The sequence below is a fragment of the Rhamphochromis sp. 'chilingali' genome (genome assembly GCF_963969265.1).
Source record: "Rhamphochromis sp. 'chilingali' genome assembly, chromosome: 4".
Taxonomy (NCBI): domain Eukaryota; kingdom Metazoa; phylum Chordata; class Actinopteri; order Cichliformes; family Cichlidae; genus Rhamphochromis; species Rhamphochromis sp. 'chilingali'.
In genome coordinates this window covers 29576975-29591625 of record NC_137948.1, presented here as the reverse complement: position 1 = coordinate 29591625, position 14651 = coordinate 29576975, and the positions used below count along the sequence as shown (strand labels likewise).

At 40.0% G+C, this 14651-nt stretch overlaps 1 protein-coding gene across 1 annotated transcript in view; it reads right to left on the bottom strand.

The window, feature by feature from the left end:
• The window catches only part of fhdc1 (FH2 domain containing 1), a 31448-nt gene extending 17499 nt beyond the window's left edge, over window positions 1-13949 (bottom strand). The window contains exon 1 of the mRNA XM_080880149.1: window positions 13778-13949. The gene's annotated coding sequence lies outside the window, so the exon portion shown is untranslated. The remainder of the gene's footprint in view (window positions 1-13777) is intronic.
• Window positions 13950-14651: the final 702 nt, after the last annotated feature.

Here is a 14651-nt window from a genome sequence, read left to right as displayed (position 1 = left end):
TAATAAAAGCCTCGCTGTATGGCGACAGTGGATTGATAATGTTAAATGAGAGGATGCAATATTTCTTTATCTCACCTTAAATTTCTGTAGGACATTCTGCACTGGCTGGTGCACAGCAGTAAGGACATTTTAAGTTTGTTGACGCTGCATCTCTGGAAGTAGAGTATTAGTCATCTCCTATGAAGTTTTAGAATTTACATTGTTTTACAGAGTTAATGTCACCATCACAGCCAATGTCTGTGAGAGACTCCTGTGAGGTATATGGGCTCAGCTCCCTCACACTGGACTTCTTACTGGCTGCACCATTTTGTTAATAAATGATGTTCATTTAAAAGTAAACTGGTGTTGTGTTCCTCCTTGCCTTGCAGCCTTTCGAGCTGTAACGGTTATACATTATACATTTATTTATTAATAAATGAATTATTAAAAACACAACTGCTTACCACCACACACACACACAAGCTGTGCTTTTGAATATAGCACAGATATTTGTGAAACATTAAATTCTTTATACGTCTCGCTCATGAACACTTTAGAAAATCATCCTCATTGAACACTCTCTGAAATGAGTGATCAAATGATAATTTGTGGACACTAAGAACCACTACTTAGGCCAGAAGGAAGGGAAGTGCTTGAGTTTCCTCCTCTTGCTTTTATTAACTGAATGGCAGCGCTCACTGCAGCTCTCAGTTGGAGGGAAACTGTGTTAAGTTTCAGGAGAACACATCACTCAGTGCTGGAGCTGACGTGGCTACAGTGATCTGATACTCCTCTTTATAAAAGGGTAGTTGAACAGAGGATCTGACAGAAAACAGCAGATGAACAAGATGTATGGTGGCCATGAGGGGGAGGGTACATTGTTTCCAGCACTTTGAAGAAAATAATGTGGTTTCAGAGAAAATGAACTGCTGTGATAACAAATTTCTGGTATCGATAACGGTCCATGTGGTCTCCTTCTGCTGGTTTCTAGAATTAACGCTTTGCCTCTTACACAATCGTAACATCTTAAATGGTAGTCTGCCATTGGTTCGCAGCCTTGTCAACATGATACTGATGAGGTTATAACTAATTAATAAAGCCTGCGTCACTAATAGCTTCATGTTGCCAACATTGGCTTGCACGTTCAGGTGCCCTGTCCTCAGAACTGGACCACACCATCAGTCATCTTTAATTCATCAGATGGTGAGAACATCTGACCTCACACCAACTCCCCACAGTCTGCGGTGAGGAGAAATGGCTACTGCTAACATGTGCTGCTTTAGGATCTGTTTACAGTGTTCGCTGTCATATCAGCTTTAAAGAAGCACTTGATTTCTTTCTTGTGAAACATTAGATGAGAAGATCAATAGCTTGCATGTCTGTTAATAACAGGGCTCCAGCTAGGCATCATTAGCTTGATGCTAGAAACGGGACTGCAGAATGATCAAGATTCATTGTAAACCATCACGTGTTCAAAATCCAGACCGTGGAACACCAAAACCTTCTTTAATACACGCTCATCACTCAGCCAGTGTCAAGACAACCTGCTGGAGTTTAAACCATGGATTTACACATAATGGTCTGGTTTGAAGAGTCTTTATTTCTGCTCCAACATTCATGCCAAGGTCATAAACACATGAAAACATTGATCCAACCTACACTGTATGAACAGTTCAGGCTGAAGGTGATGGGGGATATTTTTTGGCCCACCTTGGGCTCATAAATACCAACTGGTCATCATTTAAAACACCACAGCCTACCTGAGTCTTGTTGCTCATCATGTTCATCTCTTTATGACCACAGCGTACCCTTCTTCTAATGGCTGCTTCCAGCTGAATAATAAACCATATCACAAAGCTCAGTTTAACTCAAACTGATTCTTGAACATGAAAACGAGTTCACTGTACTCAAACGGCCTCTATAATCACCACATCTTGATCAGAGCACCTTAGGGATGTGGTGGAAATCTGCAACAACTGCGTGATGCTATCATGTCAACCAAAATCTCTGTGGAATGTTTGCAGCAACTTGTTAAATCTATGCCATGATTCAACTTCTAAAAGCATAAAGAGATCCAACCTGATACTTGCTAGGTGTACGTAGCAAAGTGATTTGTGAGTGTAGGTCAGTCACAACAAATTTAAAGATCAGAGCTCAGGTTCACAGGTTAACAGTGAGCTCTGACTAAAGCTATAAGACACTTATGAGTATTACTATACACCTGGCAGCAGTGTAGCTAGGAAACCGTTTACTCAAGCTATAAACTGTAAGCTATAAAAACTTGAAAACACCATAAAGACAACAAACATCTGTTATTTCACAACTGACACTTTACAGATTGTTTACTTAATCCCTGCAACACCACTGTATCACATTATGGTGTCTTTATGGACTAGACAAATGAGACATAAAGTGATGCTGACAAAGAAGCTCGGGAGATGCTTTTCACATAAAAAAAAGTCTAAGTTATTAAAAAAGATGAATCTTCTGCTGGCACTAACCGTGTGTCTAATAGATTCTAAATATATAAAATATAAAGCCAGAGATGATGAGCCTTCTATATGGACGGGCTTTTTGTGCTTAATTATTTAAATGAATTAAAGTTTAAAAAGTTTTAATAAAGGTGGACTTTTTTCACCTAAAAGCCAAACTAGCAGTTTTTCATTGGTTCCAGTCATGTGTGTGATAACTCCATGCGCCAAACCATTCCTCTAAAACTGAGTCCAAACGTTCCTGTCAGCTTTGTTTCAGGTTTAATGTACATTAGTTCTGTGTCTCTAAAGCGAATGACCCAGTGTCAGTGACTGGTTTGTGGCATTTCACATTCATTTAATTAAATTTCACACTGCATGAGGAAAAACCACCAACAATAGGGCAGTAACCAATGTCATCTGTCTAACGTGATTCACAGAGGAGGAAAAACATCAGTCAGTAACACGACACTGGGAAGGCCTGAGGGAATGAAATCAGACGGGCGGTTGCCAGGCTCAACACATCCACCTGCTGCCACGAGCTTCATCTAAAACATCCACCTGCTGTCGACCCGGGGGCAATCTCGCTCCAATCACTCTTCATTGGTGACAGCAAACACCACACCCTCTATGACTAACTGACCATCCACCTCTAACACAAACCAAGCTGACAACAGTCACGTTGTTATGAGCAGTTCGCCTGTCTTCTACAGCAGAAGGCTGTAGATCCTTCGCCTCCCAAAATATATCACTGCTACTGATCCAATGAGAACCACAGAAGCATCTGTACCAACTCTACCGGTTGTCCGAACCTGACTAGTCTGCATATCTTTTGAGCAAAAACTCTCCAAATTGGAATTTTCTTGTGTTTTCTTCTATGAGGTGAAATAACAGATAACAAGTTTATGAACTGAAGACACAAAAAAACCAAAAACAAACTTTAACGTGAGATAAGAGAACTCAGGAGAAAAAAAAATCCCCTCTAGACTTACTAAACTTTTACACTGAGAAGAGAGTTGAACAGAAAAACAAGTTGTGTCTTTTATGCCTTTGGGGACACTCAGTGAGAGGTGAAAGCAAAAATCAGGGAATAAAGAAACACAGAAACTTAACTAGGCTTGACCCAAAGACTGAGCTCACAAACAACAAAACACCAGATGATATCATGAAGTTATACAGTTCTCTCCCTAAAGTTTACCAAAAGAGTGAAGCATAAGTCAAGTGTGAAATGCATTTATATATCATCTTTAAAAGCTACTCCTCACTCCCTCTGTTCCTCCAACAACAAACTGTGGAGTAGACCAGTAAGCCTTCAGTCACACAGGTATAGAGACGAGTTGGTGATCTCCCTGGCAACCTCTGGTCATTAGAGGAAAATGTGTATTGTCCCTTTGGGACAGCCAACATCCATTCACCAACCAGTCAGGGGCTGGCGAATGGATGCTTTTGAGGATGGTACACCATCCTCCAAAATAAAAGTCAGGTCATACTACTGCAATCAACAGATTTCAAAAAAGGCAAAACTTTTACTTTGAAGGCGAATATTCTTTGTTTCCTGTTCATGTCAAACTCTTCAGTTTCACTACAGCAAGTTGTCACTAACTGGTCTCTAAGCCTTTGTGCTTGGCAGCTAATGGAGACTTAAGGATGCGTGCACAGGACAGGCAACCTCTTTATCCAAACCAAAAAACTGACAGAAATTAATTTAAATTTGAGGTGCCTCCCATCTTTGACATGTGCTGAAGAATGAATTACATCTAATGATAATTAGCTACACCATGCTGTGCAGCTTCTTTAAGCTGTTTCAGCTGAAAGCCCATTACTGCATAAATTCATGCAGTAATGGGCTCTTTTGTCTGTTGTGCATTTGCCATTTGTGTGTTTCAGCCTTACATAACTCCATGCAAAGCATTTTTTCTCCCTTTTATCCTGTAAGGATTCTAATTGGAGGTAACTGTCACCAAGTTTCCAGGGTGCCACCAAGTACAAAACAAACACAATCCACTCAAACTCTCAAATGAGTGACAGTGAAGGTCAAGGAGCCACCGCATGCTATAATGATCCCCTGTTGCTAGCTTCAAGTTCAATTTCCTGAGGGTGAGCGCGGCCCTGCAGAGCGCAAGTCTTTTACTCACACCGTAGGGGCACAGAGGCGCATTCACATGGGATTTGGTCAATTCTGCTTCGTCATCATTTCCATGGGAACGCTCGTTAGCAGAAGCTGGCTTATGCAGAGCGCAGTAGGGCGATGCCGTCGGACCTCTTTGTTTCCGACTATCTGGATCCTAACTTCACCAAACAGCAGTGGTGATGGGCTGCCAGTGATGGGATTTCAGTAGCAATTACTATCATTATTCTGTCCAGTCTATAAAATGACAAAATAAAAGGTACAGAATGTGCATACTTTAATCAACAGGCCAAGATCAAAAGACACTGAATTTGAATAAAACAAAAATAGCAGCTTTACTTTATCTTAATGTTTACTGATCTCTCCGAGTGCTTTCTACCTCCGTGAGCAGTCTGGCCTCTTTTCAGGCACAGGAAACTGCACTGCATGTTAACTCCAGTCTCATGTAAAAAGTAATCCTTTCTTTCCTCTGGTGAGAAACAAATTGCATAAAAAAAACCCTAAACATGACCCTTCTCTTGCCATCAAACTGGGCAAAGCTATGATAATGCTAGCTTGAAGCTTCGTAGTTGTCTCTGCCACACTTCTTTGCTCTACAACGTCTCAGCCTCTTTTTGGTCCCTGGAGGTAAATTATTAATTAATTTTCAATAGCAAAACAGCAATTAATATAAACAAATATACACACATTGAATTCAGTGCTTGTTCTGCGTGCTTCTATAGCAAGCATCTGTTTTTATCTTGTAGCTGAAAAGGACATTGTGTTTATTTTGAAACTCACGATGCTGGCTTATCGCTCTCATTTCCATGCGTCGCTTGCAATAAGGAGGACACAGACCAGAGTGGGAGTTAAGCATGCTGTAGCAACAGCACACAGGAACATAGCTTGCACAAACACACAGTGACGAGGCAACTATTGCTCGGATACCAAGCACAAAAGAGCTGTCAAAACTTCTCGTTTCACACACAGACAATATGAAAAGACACCGTTTAGAACAGAAACAGCCAAGCGACCGCAGCTCTGGATTTTGAAGGTGACTGACTGCAGCAGCATCAGTGATGTAGTCAAGCAATAAAAAAAATAAAAAAACCTGCTCCGTCTCATAAATCACATGAAGCCACCGGTCTCATCCTCAAACAAAAGGGTGGCATATCAAATAAACTGTGCAGTGTGTCTTGTCTTTATATTAATTGCTCTTCTTGAAGTTTGTTGTAAAGATAAAATATGAAATATCGGATGAATAGCCAGACCTTTGTGACCTCGTGCCTGGTTGCATAACACACAAATGAACCACCTCCCATGTCACCAGAATAAACTAACTGGCATACACTGAACAAGGAACCTATTATTCAGGAAATCCTGGATTTATCAAATATTTTCACAGATTGCCTGCTTGTACCTCAACGTCTACATTTTCTAAGTAAGCCTCAGAATCTGACTGAGTGAATTATTTATACCACCATGAATAAAGTAAGTTCTCTTCCAGTCTAGCTGCTGCTGTCCTGAGCATCTCAAAGATGCTGACCCAGAGTCAGCTCACCTGGGTAAACTAATGCTTTAGTGACATATTAATAACAAAAGAAGCAACATGTACAGAACTGAAATGCTATTTAATTCATTTACAAGCATTTAGTCTTATTAATCAACCATTATTAAATCAGTTAAAAGAAATAATCACCCCAAAACTGATGTGAATAAGTTGGGTGATGTATTGGTGCCTGAAACAAACAACAACGTGTTACAGAGTCTGTACAGTGGATTAACATAGCTCAAACAGAACACAGCACTTTCCTCTCAAATCTGAAACAAGCGGTTTGGAGGAGATTATTTCACAGTTCAATTTGTCTAGAGAGTAGTTAGGCCAAGGTACCGCGTGGCACCTCATGCCATGTGAGGCTAAACCCACAACACTGCTGAACTTGTACCAGTGCAAGTGAATCTGCTTCAGGTCAGAATATTAACCTACTGCTGTTCACCAGTAAGCTTATGTTGCCATTTTATCTCTAGATATGCAACTTTACTGACGTGAAGAAGCAGGGAATGGGGAGAATGTTTCTTAAGCCCACAGTGAACCTCAGTCTTCTAAACCGATGAAAAACACCTGCTCAATCCTCAGTGTTGGTTTAATCCTTAAAGGAAACGCCCTGGATGCTCCCATAAACGTGACACAAAGCTGGCATACAATTGACTCATGGTGTAATATCACTGCAATTTTTAACATTCTGCAATATGCTGTGTATTGCAGGAATGCAAATTACGATTTGTCACATTAAAGTTAAAAATTTCAATATGTATTTTATCTAATAACATAAAATTATCTCAGTCAGATATTTTTTGCTGCAAAATGAAATTGTCAAGCGCATCAACGATTTCACTAAAACCTGCCATAAATGTTGCAGTAAGACAGTAAGTCTGATATCAGCTTGCAATTGAATGGAGTCAAGTTGGCAATTACATTGAATCTGTTTCTGATAATACAGCAAGACAGCTGTTTGCAGAAAGGTTGCCTGCTATTAGCTGAGGTGAGCCCTCTTATTCATAGTATTCTCAGATAAATATATATTTAATTTTATAAAATATTCATATTTAAAGTCATTGTATTGATGCAATATCGCCACTAGTAAACATCCTTTTTTTTTCCATCCTGTCTCTACTCACATTTGAGCACCAAGAAAAGCTGTTGGTTACAGGTCATTGTAATGTTCATCTTCTGTCTTTCTGTAACCGTTCCAAAACCAGCAACAGCTCATTCTTACAAAGGGCACACCTACAGGGACAATGAATTGGTTGTAGTTAGCAAGTGCTATCAGTGTGAATGAACCTGAAACAACAGCTTTGTGGGTTTCTGAGTTATTAAATACAGTCAGGAAAGCACAAAACACTTAGTGAGCTATTTGTAGCACATAAAGTTCTGATTAATGATCACTTCAAGAGTTATGACATTGTGCTTTGCTGCTACACAGTTAAGTTTAATGAGTCATATAAAGAAGCTGCAAGCTCACATCAATGAATGAGCTCCTTTTTCTAGGAAAAATGGCTCTTGTAATTTCACAGAGCTTTTCACTAATACGCTGTATGTTAAAGATGGGGGAAATGCACTTGAAAGCAGTTTTTTTTTACCAGTGTTTTTAAACATTTGACAATCTGTGTCAAATGAAAAATTGATACTAAATATAGTGAAATGTAATTTTTTTCACATAAGCACACTGCAGAGGTCTAACACACAAAAGTTACTTCTAGCTTTAAAGAAAACTAAGACAATGTGCCAATAAGTTGCAATTCCTTAGCACTACAGCCGCTATCCTACAACAGCAGCAATGCAAAGAAGTTGTTTCTTGAAGACGTTAAATAATCAATTTTCATATTTTTGTTTTAATCATAAGAGTTAAAGATAAAACAGGCACTAAACTTGAAGATTTTATTAGTTTTAAACATTTAGGTTAAATTTTATATAACTAAAAAAAACAAATTATGACAAAAGTGGTGTTCTTTCTTGGCCAAGTGTGTGAGCTTATGGGCTCAATACTGAATAAAATGTTAAGAATTATTTTACAAATCTCTGTCATACTAGGTTTCCAAAAAACAGACTATCCAAGGTATCAATGAGCATGCAGTTACGCAGTCAGACACACCCCTCCTCATCACATCTGTTCTTCTGAAACCAAGGCAGTGATGGTGAAAACGCTCAAAACAGGATTTCAGAAACCAAAAGGTGACATCTCAGTAGCTTTGTCCATCTTTTATAAGGCCTGTGGTCCAAATACTACCTGTGACATGGTGACAACTGAAATACCAAACTCACTCCACACAACTTTTTTTTCATGTTGTACATGTTTTTATGACAAATGTCAGAACCTAACCTTAAAACAAACAAACCTTCAGTGCCTCTCTTCTCCCAGGAACAAAAGTGAGCATCAAATGGTGATCACAACAAACAAATGGTTTGAAAAGCAACACAGACTTTTACACAAATGCTACATCCAGAAAATAAACAAAAGATTTCTTTAAGTAGTTTTCAGGAAAAGTTCTCCAGGCTTCTTGAAAGACTTCTGAAGCTCTTAGTTGGATGTTGCCTGCCTTTTGTTCTGTTCTCTGTCAATATGTTCACTGCTTCAGTAATTGTGAGGAAGCCAACCCATGACTGATGGCGTTCCACTGTGTGTGTTTTATATCCAGGTATGTGTTTACTGTGTTGGCAGTGTATTTGGGATGAGCTGTAGCTCAGGAGGTGGAGCAGGTTATCTACTTATCGGAAGGTTAGTGGTTCAATACCTGGCTCTTCCAGTCTGCATGTCAAGTTTCCTTGGGCAAGATACTAACCCCAAATTGCTCTCCGATACATCCATCGGAGTATGACTGTGTATGAATGTTAGCTAGGAAGCACTAAAAGCTTAGAAGAAAGTGCTTGTGTGAATGGGTGAATGTGGCATGTTGTATAGAGGGCTTCGAGTACTCTGCTAAATAATAATCAGTCCATTTACCATTGTCATGCTGAAAGCTGAAAAAGTTGATGCTTCTCACACAGTATTACATGGTGGATCTAAATCTGATGATACATTTTTGTGTTTTTGTGAAAGGCTGCTAGAAACAAAGTGCCTAAACTATTCTTTGTCTACTATGTGTAAACACAACACTTGTCAATCCCTTCGGTTTGGAGCCTTTTTCATGCTTGAATGATTCATAGGTCAGTGTTAAGTGGCTTAATAGCCACAAAAAAACATTCCTATGAAAATGTCACATTTAAGGACTGGACTGAAAATTGGTGAAAAAGCTGTCAATGTCCAAAGGAAAACTTCACAAAGCGTGGAGAGCTGTTGCTAAAGACCTTTCTATAAAAGAAATTAAAAGGAAGTCTGACTCCTTGAAAGCAAAACTGACAGAAACACGGGTCTTCAAGACTTTTGTACTTCAACACTGGCTATCCGACTTATAATAAAGCAGCTGCCTGTTTAATCTATCAAATAACAGTAACAGTGAGTTGACCAAAAACAGGCAAATGTAATATTAAAGTTAAGACACATTATTAAATCATGGTGGTGAAATAGTTTGAGCCTGGCACTGAGGAAAAGAAGTGTACTGACCATTTGTTTTTTAGGAATCATGAATGAAATGTTTGATTTGTAAGAGGGACTCTGTTTTATTTTTGTCTTCTAAAAACTACTTAGTCAGTGAATGTGTTTTTCAATCCGGCTTCATTTCCTTTGCCAGCAGCCAAAATAATCTTCTTTGTAATTATTGACAAATCTATCTCAAACAGATCAGTCATGGACAACAATAGAAAAGCCTCCCTGCATGTTTAAAGCCTTTGTTTTCATTGTCTCTGCTGCACTGAGAAACAGCGCTAGCCTGGTGACAGCTAGGAGAAATGATTTTGCACTTTAAAGCTGTAAATGGGTGAAACACAAGGATTGCCAACAGCGTCACGAATTATATTACAGCTTACATCAACTCCAAATCACTTCGTGGCTGAAGACAACAGCCTAGTATAAATATATCTTAACTTTGGATGCCAAACCTCAAATTAACCTTGTAACTGTCTTCCCTTCACTGTGTACCAAACACCTACAGCAGCCCAAAACACAACATATCCCCCTAGCTTAGCACAAATCTGCTAATAGCAGCCTGCCACTGAAACGAGGTTTTCAGATTTTAAAGATTAAAGCTGCCAGTTGCAGAGCACGCGAGGTGCCTCTGTCAATTACTGTTTAAGCAGGCTTCAGTTAAGACCAATATGAATGAGTATCCTGGCTGTGGAACTGGTGGTACCACACCTGTCAGCTAACCTGCAACTCCGGAGGGAATTCATTTAATCATATAACCAGCAGTAATACCAGTGCTAAATCTCAAACAAACAAACAAAAATCTGTGCCAATCCTCTTAATAACCAGCCAAGCAGAACATGTTTGGACCAACACCTCATTTAGTATGTGTACCAGAGCGTTCGACACATCAGACTCAAACTTAGCACCATTTCTACTACTGCTGAAATTAATAATGGACTCAGTGATTAATTTGCAGCACTGTTGATATTTTGGATTAAGTATTTGTGCTATTTGTACAAAGGCTTTTTAAAAAGATCTACTTGGGTAATAGATGTTTTCTTGAGCTAAATTTCATCTTCAGGCAATTTAGTGAGTGGACAAAAAGTTAAACTAAAAAAAAAAAAAAAAAAGCAGCCATCTCCACGGTTAATTTGTGCAACTTACACCATACCATCATCTATATGAATGACTAAAAGTCTTGGTGACTACTGTAAAACAATCTGTAAAACAGCACATATTGACTCACAAGCCAAATCTGATTTAAAAACGAGGCTCAAAAAAGCTGTTCTCTCAATTTTATATTTATTCTATACGATTACAGATTCATTAATGTTACACACAAAATCAGCATCTGTCCCCATCGCACCAGGGCACTGAACAAATGCTGTGCTCATTCACACGATGGACAGTGATACCCGAGAAAAAGATCTTTGCTACAATAACTGAAACTGTCATGAACTTCAGCTGCCATGTTGGCTTGGATGATGCGAGTCCTTGTTCACCAGTTATAAGTTGATGATTGGGTCTGAGGGAGCAACTTTGGCATTACAAAAGTCTACTTTGTATTTCAATATGACTTTCATGTCATTGCTTTACAATATCTCTGGTTATAATTAATAGGACTGGCATGACACCACTGAGATATTTCACTATACCCGAGCCTTTCTCCACATTGACTCACTATAGTAAAAAAAAGGACAGCAGCCTCCTTGTGCAATCCCTTCCGATCACAGGGCGATTGCACAGGTCGTCAAGTGCGAGGCAACCCGTCTCCAAACAGTTGCAGTCACTCTTAAACAGATAGGTGAAGATTTGCAAATAAGTGCAGTCTAATTTATAAATGCAGACAAGTTGCTAATGAGGGCAACTTGCCTGCAACATGTCTCTTTGCATCAGGGAACTTAGTTGTTGGTTGTATTCTGCTTTTATTCCAATATAAAACCAAGCTCCAAAGTCATCTTGCAGTTAAACCCCAGCCCTGCAGCAACCACGTCAGTATTTATGAAGGAATTTCTGCTTCAAATCTGTGAGGTTCTGGCTGCAGTCTGCATGCAAGTATTTAATTTCTGTTTTTCTGTTAGTTTTGCAATAAATGGCAATGTAGATGCAATGATTTCTTTACAAACAGAACAGACAGTTTGTCAGCTGGTCAGAGCTAACAGAAAAATGGGTGTTGTTTTGTTAAATATAACACAAACTCACTGCCTTTACTGTATCATGCTGATCGTGCTTATGTCATCCCTGAAGGCTCAGAAAACACCATGTACACCACAGTATTTTAGTTCTGTAGTACTTTGTAGGATTTGTATTTTTACTAGAAAATAAAGCCTTAATGATGACAAAGCATGGCCAAAGCTTCTTCAGAGGGAATTTTCCAGAACAACAATACACATCCTATCACAAAACAAGCCCCGAATCTAACCTAATAAAAAATACAGAGGGAAGAGAAACCCAGGTGAAACCAAAACCTACTCAGGCGGGATAGTGACACTAATGGAGGGATGAGATGGCACGGGATACACCGTCTGTGAGGCTGCAGATTTATAAAAAAAAAAAAAAAAAAAAAAAAAAAAAAAAAAAGCGAGAAGAGCTTTATTCATCTCGCGTTTGTTCTTTTGTTAACAGGTGTTCAGTGTCTGGCCTGCAGCAGGCAACCGCCTGTCTATCTTCTCTGGCTCTGGGCTCCAGTTGTTGCTTCAGCAATATGAGGCTTGTGCCAAGATCGGCTTTAAGCAAATCTCGCTGCACCGCTTGGCTTCACTGACTGCCACAGAAGCTTAAGCATTAATCACATTATTTTGTGTATGATTTTGGAGGAAACTAGGCCTTAACCAACACATCCTGAGTGAGAATAAAGCAGGTGTTCAGGTCACCATAGAGACAACAGTAGGTTTTAACATGAAGGGAATGCAAACATGTTTACACGGCAGTGAGGAAAGTGTTTACCCAGGGGCACCAAGACACTTGAGCTGGCTTCATTAGGATACATTTTAATACCTGGGAAAGACTACCCACAGGTACACATGCATACGGCTGACATTACCCACTCTGAACACTTAGAGGCGCACTGTGAAAGGCGTGGCACTCTTCCTTGCCTTTAATTTCATTTTGAGCTCTTTTCCTGTATTAGACAGCTCACAGCTGACAGATTTGGGCATGTTTGGGACCCGAGTTGCCACCAACTATTCAGCCCCCTCTCCTGCTCCCACACAAATAAATCAAACCCCCTTAAATATCTTCCTCCTCGGGCTGACGTCAGAGCATTGAGTTTTCCATGTTACTCTCTGCCTCCACAGCAACCCGGGGGGCGACCCACCCCCCCCTTGACCTGACCCAAGGAGACACCCCCCCCCCCTCCCCCCTCTGAAGGGTATTGTTCCCAGCACTTGAATGGACTCCACTAACTCATCTGGGCATGGATAGCAGTGTACAAAAGCCAAGGAAAGCAGGGGCTGAAACAAAACCAGCACTGACTTACATGTTGGATTAGCTTGTGCTGGTGAAACACTTGTTTTTACTCCAGTAGTAACACATTCTATATGCATATAAGCTATAATCAATATATTTGTACTTTGGCACAAAGTTTCAGGAAATGCAAAAGCCCCAAAGGAGCACTACACACTAATCATATTTGTTTACATTTTAATTTTGTGATAGGTTACTTCCTGATTTTAATTAAAAATCATGAGTATTTTACACTCTTGTATAAAGAAACTTTTCAAATAGTTTAAATGGAGAACTTTAACTACTTTTCTTTAAGGAGGAAAAATGAAATGTAATGTAGCAAGCATTTCTAAGTATTTTTTATTTATTTATTTATTTTAAACTGATGCTGTCAAGTCCTACAGAGAAATAATGAGATACACAGTCATGACGTTTATGCACAGCAAAGCAACAGATTCAGGGCTTGAACTACACCAAATCACCAAAATGATGTAATTTTGGACGTGGACTGCATTGCAGAACACCTCGACTGTCACCTCAGAGAAAACCCCCACAAAGGAGCAGGAAGGTTAAACGCTCATCGCCTCACTAAAATGCTTCCTCACGGTGCAACGACTCTCCACACCTGAGTTACACACCGCACATTCACAAACACATAACATATACACACACAGAGCGTGATGATGCGGCGGTTACCGTCCCGCTTGACTCACCGGACGGACGACAGGGCTCCGACGCCGTTGGTGTTAGCGAAAGATACTTTTCAGAGGAGAAAATCTTGCGTGGTCTTCTCGGGCTGTCAGCCCTGTCAGGTGAGCTGCTGGCCGAGCTGCGGGTCAATGCGAGGCTCCACGGCAGCGGCGGCAGACTGTAGCGCTGCTCTCAGCTTCCTCGTACGTGATTGGGCCAGGTGGAACGGGCGCATGCACGTGCCGCTCACCCTCATCGCGCGCGCTAGCGTGTGAGCACTGGTGCAATCACAAGGCGGAAAACAGCGCTGAAGGTGGGCTAGGTGAGGAGCTGGGTATAAGTGGGTATGTTTAATTAGGCGTGAGCACAGGTGGAGCGTAACATGTATTTATGCAACATTAAACCTCCCCGCGTTTGGCGCTGTGTTATTCTTATTTACGTGTAAGTAAAGCCAGGATCAGTGTTGCTGATACTTTTAACCTATAAAGGCAGCTTATGTAGGGGAGATCTGTGTGTCATGATTCATCATTAATTTGTAAACCCTGAACACGTTTTAATGACCACAAAATCACCAGTGGTGATATATACCTATAAAAATAATTAGTTAACACAAAAAAACCACGTTTCAGTTTTTGGTGTATTTTGAAACGTGTTTTTTTCTTCTTTTTTCGGGGGGAGACCTGGAGTGTAAAAGTGCCTGTCTCTAAACTCTGGCTCAGCTTCTGTTTTTAGCGTGTTATTTAAATAAAATAGACATGACAGTCAACAAAAAACGGTAAAGACATTTTTCATAGTTCATGTTTAAAACCAAAGTTGGTATCGATACTGTCAACATTTGGATCAATCTGCACACCTGTAACACTATCTTTAATTCAAACCTTTTGTTATTTAGCTGCC